An 11,238-nucleotide genomic window follows, 5' to 3' on the forward strand; every position below is an offset into this window, starting at 1 on the left:
TGTCCTCAGACCAGCAACATCGGCGTCACCTGGGAGCTTGTTAGAAACGCAGAATCTGAGGCCTCACCCCAGACCTAGTGAAGCAGGGATTTATCAAGAATACTGGGAGATTCGTATGCATATTAATGAGAAGCACTCGCTACTCGCTTAGACTGTAGTGATGAGGGTTTTTTTTTTTTTTTTTTTTTTTTTTTTTTTTGTAGCAGACAGTTGGCAGAAACAAGAAGACCATTCAGTTCTTTATTCTATCTTGTGAGTGTTTCTTCTCTCCCAACCTGACACGGAGAAAGGGGGTCAGATAAGGCCAAAGGCAACTTTACGGATCATGGCCTGAGAGTGTAAACAGAGCTGTGTCCTGCTGAGCTGTGGAAGGGAAAGGGATTTTTCAGAGCATTTGCAATGGAGCTTTTGATGGTTTATTACTTCTTAGCCTTTAGCATTCTTAGTGGCACTTCTTTGCTGCTGAGAGTGGACGATCTTGAGAATATTATGGAATCTTTTAGTGTTTGTTTATGGCGCATGGCTGAAATGTTTGAAACTTTAAATGAAAATAGATCCCTCTGCAGAGCAGGGATAATAGTTAGAAGACAAAAATCAATTTTGCTTTAGATGGAGGGAATTATGCACCATCCAATTGTTACAATATGCTGCATTATTTAGACTGTATCTCGTAGGGGCCAGCGCTCCATGAGTGCGTATTGATTTCATGTCCACTTAGCTATAGACGAGCATGAGACCATAAGGAAGTCCAAGTGCTTTTGGTCAAGGGTTTTAAACATATGCTCAGCCACCCAGTGCTAATCAACCTTACCAGGAGTGTTGAAACATCTAACTGTACCTCCACTTGGTGCCAGCATGCCCGCGATGTGGCAAGTCCTCGGTCCTGGTCCTGAGGTACAATGCAGGATGATGTAACGTGGAGGTAATGAAAGAATGGTGGGATCAAAGTTCTACCAGGACTGTTGTAGCCAATGAAAACGTGAATGGCTGCTGATAAAAAAAAAAAAAAAAAAAAAGAGTGTTCATGTCAAGAAGTGTTTGAATTTAGGACATGAAAGGTGGGTGGGGAGAGCCATAGAGGGAGGCATTGAATGCAGGAAGAAGCCGCAAGACCTTTTCAACAGTTAAGAGCCAGAAACACCTAGAATATATCGTGAAGAAGAGATATGACTCACATAACATATGCTACAAAGGCTTCTTTATTGCATTATATTAAAACTGCACCATTTTCCCTGGTATATGGTAGACATACCAGGATTTTTTTCATGCTTTATGTGAAGCATGATGGAAATTTCTTCTTTGATTTCTGATTTTCTCCTACCAGTAATGTGTCCAAAACCGAAATAGGAATGCCTCTCTCAGGGGGCAGGGCGGGGACAGAGATGGGGGATAAAGACTGTGAGACGTGGTTTAATAGTAAAAACTGTGTTTGTCCTAAAAACAAAAAAAAAAAAAAAAGAAAAGAAAAAAAAAAAGGAATGCCTCTCTCAGATCAATGGCACTAATATCAGTAGGCTAATATGGCTGCATTAAACAAGCACATCCTGAATGACAGACCCCTCTCTGCCAGATGCCATGCAAGGTGCCATGAATACAAAATGGAATACGTCTTTGTTTCCAGAAGCTAGCTGTCCACAGATGTAGACAGGCGTGCAGAAAATTGTAAGATAATTAGATATGAGTGCAAGAGGCACGTGGAAATGGTCGTGTGGCCACAAAGAGGGAATGGCCAAATACAGGAGGCCAGGTAGACAGAGTGAGTGAGTCTTCAGAGAGTTGAGGACATTTCGATGTGTTTTAAAGGACAACAAAAAAGTCACCCAGCACGGCAGAAGAGGGACTCTGTAAAGTGAAACAAGTAGGCTATTATTATATTTTTAGACACTTAAAACCAAGCATATTGATGGGGATGAGTTGTAGCAACTCTATAGATCAGTGAGCACATGGAAACAGCTGTTTTATAAGAAGGGAAATCAGGAAAAAATAACAAAAAAGTAGAATATTGTATTATTATAATGTCTGAAAAATTATGAATTCTGATATTTTGTAAATACTCTGCTCATTGTCTCAGGATTGAACCCCCATCCTGTTGGGATATAACAAGCAGCATTATCCACATTTTACAGATGCAAAAGTAGAGGGAAAATGTCTTGCTCAGGCTTTTAGAGCAAGGAAACATTCGAAGCTCTAAGGCCGCCATTTCTACCGTAATCAAAGACCTCCCACAAAATACGATTCTCCACTCCACGTTTTCCTGGCTATTGTTTGCTGGTTAATTCTCAACTGCTCAAACCTAGAATTAACAAGTATAGAGCACAGTGCGTGCTCCCAGAAATCAATTAATGGATGCAAAGCTCCTTTTCTTCCTCCTCCTGAGGAGCTACATTGCCACCGCTTTTCAAATAAACCATCAGCCCCTGTGCTCTAGGCCTAGCCCACTGACCAGCTCCCTCCCAGCTGGATCTCCAAATCAGCCGTCCTTAAGAAATGCCTTTATCAGTCTTTCATTCTAAAACCTATGCGGCTGGGGTACCTGGGGGGCTCAGTCAGTTAAGAGTCTGCCTCCGGCTCAGGTCACGACCCTGGGGTCCTGGGATTGAGCCCCACGTCCGGCTCCCTGCTCAGTGGAGTCTGTGTCTCCCTTCCCCGGCTCTTGTGTTCTCTCTCTCTCTTTCTCCCTCTCAGATAAGTAAACAAAAATCTTTTAAAAAATAAATAAATAAAATCTATGTAGCTTTATTAATAACAATAACTAATGTTTATGAGAACATAATCTAGAGCAACCTCCGGGCTGTTTTGTATATATTATCTTAATCAATATTAACAACAATCCCTATGAAGTGGGCACTCTCATCATCCCTCCTTTTAGGTAAAGGGGTCAAAGCCAGGGTGACAAGGTTACATTTATTTGCACAATATAAAGGGGCAGGGTCCTGATTCATTCCAGTCTGTTTGCAGCACAAATGCTACTAACCCCTAAGCTTCTGCTGCCTCCTGCAGCAAGCTGATGGCCAAAAAGGTAGAAATAAATATTTTTTGGATATGCAAAGTAGATATAACACAGGTAAGGGGCTGTAAACTTTGTCTTTTCTGATTTGGGATCTGGGCCAGGCAAGATAGAAATGCATCCCCTGGAAATGAGACTTTGCAATTTGGGAAAACTGTAGAGCATTTCCTAAATCAAACTTTTTTTTTTTTTCTGTTCTTTTCTTCCTTCCTCCCTTCCGTCTACCCATCCATCCTTCCTTCTTTCCTTTTAATTTAAAATTAGAAGCTCAGAATCAATTGCTTTGCTTTCCTTGGCTAGAGTCATTTTAGAGTACAGACATCATCACCTCCATCAGCGGCAGCAAATACGATCATTAGGCTGTAAATTGCCCTTACATTCATGGTCGTTTCCTAGTGCAGTCGGATTGAAACTTGGTTATTGCATTACAAAATGGAATGTGTTGAGTTTGCTCAAGTTCAGCTCTGGAGTTTCCATCGGAGTGCTGTGATTATACGGTATTTGGACTAAAGCTAAAATCGACATTTTCTTAGCATATATAAAGATTAGATTAAACTATTTCCCAAAATAAACAAAGACTAAGAAAATCCCAATCAGCTTAAAGGTCTGAGAATAGACCTCTGACGTCACATGCAAAACTTCCTGGGCTGGCAGCAGCTCCAATGTCTAACTCAGAGTCACAGCAAATGCTGCCCAGTGACGGGATTTGGTGCCCAAATCTATCAGCCCCAAATATCGGAAATGTTCTCGGCTGTAGACACTCAGCAATATGGACCCGAGAGTTGTTTAAGGCAGATACAGGAAGGTGACTTCTCGCTGTAGCAATTACCTGATCCCATTCTGCTATTTCTTACTTCTGCCAATTTTGATTTCAGATGTAAACTTGAAATTCCATCAATTACAACGTCACTCCCATGGCAGCACGGTGCGGTGTAGTGCTGTGCTGGTTTTTACCTGCTTGTTCAAGTGCAGATTCCCGGGTCGTCCTCCCCTATGCCCCAAGATTCTCGGGTTTCTATAGTTCTGAAGGGTAGGGTGTCTCATGAATAACACCCTCCAAATATGGTCAGATGAATTCCTAGCCAGGAGTCTAGGCCCATTGGTGAGTCTGCTGCAGCTGATCCGTGAACATTTCGAGAGACATCTGTTGGGGAAGAAAAATGGCTTTGCAGTCAGAATGGCTGCGGTTTGAATCCCGGATTCTGCTAATCGAGGACTCCAGGAATTGCAGAGGAGTCTCTGAATCCCTGGTGGCCTCGATTTCTTCATAATAGAGATAAGAATACTTATCTGCCAGGATTGTTTTAAGGACGAAAGTGAATGCATCTTCACCACTTTGTGTTGTTTATGCGGAAGAAGAGTTTATTTAATAGAAGCGTTTATTTGAAATGTCAGGTTAAACATGTAAAAAGAGGAGGAGGATGACCAAAACGGCCAAATTCTACGGTGCGTAGTAACATACTCCCCCGTCTAGGGAGAATGACTGCATCCCGTCTCCACTGACCATCTTCCCAACCCAAACATGCTTACTCAGGCGTAAACACGCTTCCAAACTACGTTTTAACTTCTACCAGACCATGGGTTCCTCAATCCCTGAGAAATAGAGAAACCTTCCTAACAAGGTCAAATTCCATCAGTGTCTACATAGTATTAGTCAAAATCTAGTGTGCACTGGTTGAGAAGCCTCACCGTGCCTGTGGATTCCCGGACCCCTCTTCTAACTGAACATCCCCCTCTCCACCATCTCTTGGCACCCGGCCTACCCCTGAGAATGGGGCCTGTGACTCAGGCTGTGAACCCATAACCTGAACCATACCTTAAAAAAATAAAATAAAATAAACACAGGTTTTGAAGAAAAAAAAAAAAAGAAACTAAAGACTATTCCTCCACTTTATGATTTTTAAAATGAGTTAATTCCCGTGACTAATTCACTTAATTGATTTTGATTTAATACAACAAATATTAAGAGTTGCCTATTAGCCCAAATCGATGCTAGCGGTCCCCACATACCAAAGGGAATAAAAAAACGTGGTCCCTGCTCTCTTGGAAGTCGGACCGGAAGGGGATACTACGTTAAGCATATTTTAACGTCTAGACTGTAAAAAGAAAAAGAAAATTAAAGGAAACCTCATTTAAATTGGAGCTGAGGATCCCTGAAGGGGGTGCCCTCAAGCACCCCCACTGGCAGCTGGAAGCACCCCCCGCAGCTTCACACGCAGCTGAGGAAGGAGGATTTGCCTGTGCAAGGGTCCAGCCAGGAAGAACTCAGCGAACAGCCCCACGCGGCCCCCTCCGTCCCCCGTGGGACCAGCCCTTCTCCTCTGCTCTCTGCCCTTGCCTGTGGTCCACCAGTTTGCCTGGAGTCGCAGTTCCTCTGCTGCTCCCCAGTAAGCTCACTCTGCTGGTGAAATGGCTGACTCTTTTGTTTTTTTTCATGTCAACATTACATCATTTAAATCTATTCACCATCCCTGTGGCAACTTCGCAGGGGATTTCAGGGGTGTGTAGAACAGGAAGAGCACGCACGCTTCGGGAATGTTGAAAGCAAGTGACAAGATGAAGAAGGGTTACGGGTCCCCTAAGAGTCTGGTTTTTAAAGCCATGCAAATATTTCTGGTTTTGCTTTTAATCCCAGATGTATGGTCCCAACTTTATAGACAAGGTAGAGGAGGGGGTGGGGTGGAAAGAATGTTTATTTCTCTTGCTTTTTTTCCAAAACAAAAACAAAAACAAAACAAATGAAATGGAGATATTTTTAAAAGTGATTTCTCCGCTTAACAAGAAAATGAGATCTAGGGTGTCACGCGGGCATATGCATATAGTCATGGTGGCCTAAAGTCTCGTCACCAAGTTCAGTTTATTTCAAGTTATTTAATAACACGAATGGCACACTCCAATGGAAGAAACTCCGAGAAACCTTAAAAAGAAAGTAGTCTAGTATCATGGGAGCTCTTTGCTTCCAACTCAACTGAAGACCTTTGCAGGCTCAATGTTGTTGCATATCAATGACAAATTTCTGACATTTGAGACTGCAGAGAATGATTCACCCTCGGGTTTTGTGTGTGTGTGTGTGTGTGTGTGTGTGTTTGCTGTTTGTCAACAGAAGGTCTCATATTTGAGCTTGAGTGTACGCAAGTCTTAATTCATCTCAAGTATCTACAGAGCCCCAAGCTCCTATGGAGGAACACAGATGCCATCACAATGCAACCCAAGCCCCAACGGCTTGCTACTCCTCGTGAGCCTTCGTTTACCCTCCATGCACACGTGGAGCGCACACGGGAACACACCGTGACTGCACCACCCTTTGCAACTTGTCAAATGTGCTATGACCTGCGGCGTTTCTGAGACTTTGGACGTGGGCTTTCTTGTGCCTGGAATACCAATTCCAAGCCTTCATTGTCTCAAAGAATTCAGATTCAAAACTTAGCCCAGGTCTCCACTTCTGTAGGGACCATCCCTTTGTTCTACCAGACGTGCCCCCTCCGGCGGTTACGAAAACACCTTCCTGTGTGACCGGTCCATACTCGGGTCCATGTTTCTAATGCTCCATTAAACTCTGTCTCTGTTTTGTCGACTCAGGTCTGGCTTCATGGGTACGTGGCCAGTCACTTCACCCTCTCCAGAAGGGTTTCTGCTTGGGAGATAATGCTCTGTTTGCTGTTACCTTCAAATATCTATTTTTTTCTTTGAGTTTGTGCATTGTAGGTTGGGTCAATGGAACATGTGCCTGGGGCGAGGAGCCTTGGTCCACCAGTGGTTCCACGTCCCATAACCTGAGAACATACTCTCAGCCATCCATTCCCTTACCCCTGGCATCCCAGCCCAGTCCAGCCTCCCGCCCCGACCCCTCCTCCACGTCCTGCAGCTGTGCGGGTGCACATCCCCGGAGCTTCTTGGGGAGGCGCATGGTGGCAGCCATCCTACATTGACCGGACAGCCTCCCAGACAGAGTTTCTGGCAGGTGGCTGGCCACAGGGACATTCGTGGTGGGAATGTGTCTCAGTGACCTTTCTCTAGGTACCCAGCACTCCCAGGCACAGAGCTTAAAGATGCCTGGGGAGTCTGCGCATCCGCCATGGTGGAGATGATGGGCTCGTGAAAAAGGGGAAAGGCTGGGCTCAGATTCCCACACCTCATCTCTGGCTAGGACACGGGGAATAGGTCCGGCAGCTGACATGAGGCGACATATCTGTGAGAGTCTCCGTGACTGGCCCCCTGCTCGGAACACTCCACCCTGTCTGGGGCTCTCCCCCTTTCCTCCTTCCAAGCTTTCCGAGGCTGACTTACGTTCCTCTCTTCTGGCAAGCTCAAGACACCCTTGAAGGATGAACCATGTATTAAGAATAGGTAATTTCAGCAACTCTGCATAAAGGTTACAGGCTCTGATATTTGCATTTACAACTGTCACTGCACAATATAAAGATGAATGGTAAAATGCATGCTAATAACTTAAGATTTTAGTTTTTCTTTACTTAGAAAAAGCATATGCTAGCAAATTAAAAAAACAAACAAACAAGAACACCATGACAAGTTGAGAGGGAGAGTCCATGGAAAACAGAAAAAAAATATATTTGTGTGTATCTTTAATCACACTTTTTTCTGCTTGAACAAAGGACCCCACATTTTCATTTTTCACTGAGTTCCTTAAAGTTGGGGCACATGTTTTGACATCTTGCTATTCTGTATCTAACATAATAATTTGGCATTTATCGGGTGCTCAAAAATGTTTTTTGAGATAATTTACATTAATTGAATTTGACTTATGTATGTGTGTGTATATAAATATTATGACAAATATATGCATGTGTATCCGTATACCTGAATATCTACGTATTTATGCTCATACATTTATATGGTACAAGTTAATATAAATATGTGTTGTAAATATATGTTGATATATGCAGAGGATAGATATAAAATATTTAGAAAACTGATTTTCAACGATTTTGGTCTTTCATGGACCATTCTGTATTAAGAAACTACTGCTGCAGTCTCTCTGAATTTAAAAGGTCATTAATCCAAATGCTAATTTAATCAATATTGTATTTAAAAAACTATAAAAAGTAAATTAATATCAGGTAAGCAGATTCATTGCGCTATAAGCTTTCAGAATGTGCCTAGTGTCAGCACATTTCTATGAGAAATGACTCCTATTTATAGCAAACAGAACTCACTTATGAAAACTCACTTTCTTCATTGTTTATACTTTGATTCATTGTGAAAGCTAAGATAAATATGAATACTCTTACAATTTTAGGTTTGTCTACTTTCCAAGTGCTTATCATTTTTTTTAACACCTGTGGCTGAGTGTAGACAAAACAGAATTTGGTGTAAGCAGATGTCTTTTAATATGAATTTTTCCAGAACATTAGGCTCTAAGTAGCTTATTTTTTCTGCAAGCAACACTTTCATTTATTTAAAAAAGTAGGAAATACATTTAACGGTGCCTGTGTATAGACACCCAACCTTACACCAGTAGACACACATGCATGTATAAATATCCACGCAGACACACACACAAACTCACACATATACAAAGGCACATATGTGCACAGAAGCACATGCACGTCTACACGGGCACACACATATATATGGATTAAAAGATACACACATGTCGACATGTACGTATCATACACGCATTGACACAAACACAAAGATACACACAAATCTTTACATACAGACCCAAGCTCACACATACAAACACATGCACACAGATACACATCTATGTGCACATCACACAGCTCACATACACAAACTCATGCATCTACCAACACACGGGAGCGTAGGCACATACTCATGGATACATACAGACGCACACGTCTAGGCAGAAGACACACAGACACCTATACACACACACTCACATCTATTTGCCTTTGGAATTGAACAGAATTATTTGGAATGAAAGGAGAAAATGTCAGAAGGATGCTTCATCAAAAGAGGATACAAGAGAAAAAGCAGAAAGAAAAAAAAGGAAAAGCCATGAAATCATCATGAATACAGAAAAAGGTACCCCTTCCTCTCTGATAAGTAAGCGACGTTAGCTAAGCCCTCGGTAAGTTTCCTGAGCACCTGTGTGACAGTCCTGTCTACATGCCGTAGCTCCCACGAAGCACGCTTCACTGGGCGCAGACGAGCACGTGAGTCTTCGCTTCATTGTTTTAATGCATTCGATTTATTGCAGAACTGCGGGGGTACCGTGAAGTGTCTGTAGGGTCGCAAAATTCGCCTCCTCAAAAACGTGTCTCCTTGGCCTGTGGATTATTTTAGGCTGATACTTTCTAAGAAACCCAAGGCTCAAAAATAATCTTCAGCCCTTCTCCTACCTGCCTGAAGGAAGATAGTTGGAGGACCTGCTGGAAGTGTATATGGGATCAAATAGGATTTTTACTATAAAACATTTACCAGCAACATATGGCATTTGAATATATGGCATTCTTTGGTTACTTATCTCTTATTTTAAGATAAAAAAAATCAGGCAGCCCGGGGTGGGGCTCAGCGGTTTAGCGCCGCCTTCAGCCCAGGGCCTGGTCCTGGAGACCTGGGATCCAGTCCCCAGTCGGGCTCCCTGCATGGAGCCTGCCTCTCCCTCTGCCTGTGTCTCCTCCTCTCTCTGTGTCTCTCATGAATAAATACATAAAATGTTTTTAAAAATTAAGATAAAAAATCTAGGAGTCAAGGTACATCTTTTTTCCATCCCTTTCCTTACAGGAAGCTGTGCCATTGTATTTACACATCACACACACACACAAACAGACCTCATTCTACTTTTCAGGATCAATAGGATTCTAGTTAAACAGAAAGGGAGCAGCCTTGGCCACCCCAAAATATGCTTTTTGGCATAATGATTATTTTAAGCTGCTTATTTTTAGGAAGAGGCAGGTACCAGGGAAAGCTCGAGAAACGAAAGTGAAAGCTCTCCTTTTGTAGAGAGACATTTACTTTATAAGGGAAATCTCTGTGGGTAAGAGGCTCCCTCCCCGGATAAAGGAGAGGAAGAGCACCAGGTCTCTAGAACCTGCTCTCCGCTGCAGGGAGGGCCAGGACTCCAGGCTGCCTGGCTCTGGTTCCTGTGCTCGGCCTGAGAACCTCCCTAGCCGGCTTCCCTGTCCCATCTCCGTCCCTTCCCCGTCCCACATGGTCCTCTCCTGTCTGTAGGTGGAGGCCTGGGCCGCCAGGCACACAGGATATATGCACGTGGATAAACTTCCCACCTATATCCATCTTGTATTATGGGGAAGCCTCAGCCAAGAATCTGGAAGGGTAAAGGGAAGATTCTTCTTCCTCCCCTACACAACCGAGATTAATTAAGTGCTGACAGTGTTCCAGGCACTTACCTCCTGAGGTTGTTCTGTCTATTAAATGAGAAAAGACATATGCATCCTCATGCTGCTCTAACAGGTGGAAACCTGAAGCGCAGAGAGATGTGTGTGCGGCGTCTGTCTCCCTCCCTACTCAGGCCAATCTCCTTTCATCACGATGCATCCCCAGCCCTGCTTCTTGCCCCAGCTCCCCCCCTACATTCACGCACCGTATCCACCTGCCCTTCCGACCTACTCGGACAGTGTGTAGAGGGAATGGGAAAAATCGTAAAGGACTCTCTGCTCCGTCTTCGGTCTCCTGCAGCCTGAAATCTGCCCCCTGATTAAGTGTGCAAGCCTCAGCTGAAAGGCTTGAACTTCTGTGAAGGTCTCTCGGATGGAGGCAAGCAGGTTTCAGTTCTCCATCTCCCGATGAGACTCTTCCTTATTATAGTTCTGCCTCTTATTCAAATCCCTCTTCTTCTAGAAACTGTCTGTAATCATTACCGTCCTCCCCTGTAGACTGAAAGTCTTGAAATCAAGGGCATGTCACGACACGTGTCATAAATGAACCGACGGTACGCCCAGGGTCACGGGAGTGCAAGTCGACCTTGCATCTTTTTACAGTGTTTTGTTGTTGTTGTTGTTGTTTCAATAACCATATCCCAGGGACCTAGACATAGCATTCTTACGTTGGGTTCTTCCATTTCAACCGCCGTTGTCTCTCTATTGACAGGGACCTGCCGTTAGGAGAAGAAAGAGCCCCTGGTCTCATAATAATTCTCCACATGCTGGAGGAGCTTGTGATAAGGTCCTGGATCACATGTAATGTTGTTGACCTTTACTGACTCTATTCTGAACATCCACAGGAATTGTCTATAGAATTAGAGCAACTCAAAATAGAATTCTGCTCATTTAGTTCCAACATACATC

Source organism: Canis lupus, chromosome 5 (genome assembly GCF_003254725.2).
Source record: "Canis lupus dingo isolate Sandy chromosome 5, ASM325472v2, whole genome shotgun sequence".
Lineage (NCBI taxonomy): Eukaryota > Metazoa > Chordata > Mammalia > Carnivora > Canidae > Canis > Canis lupus.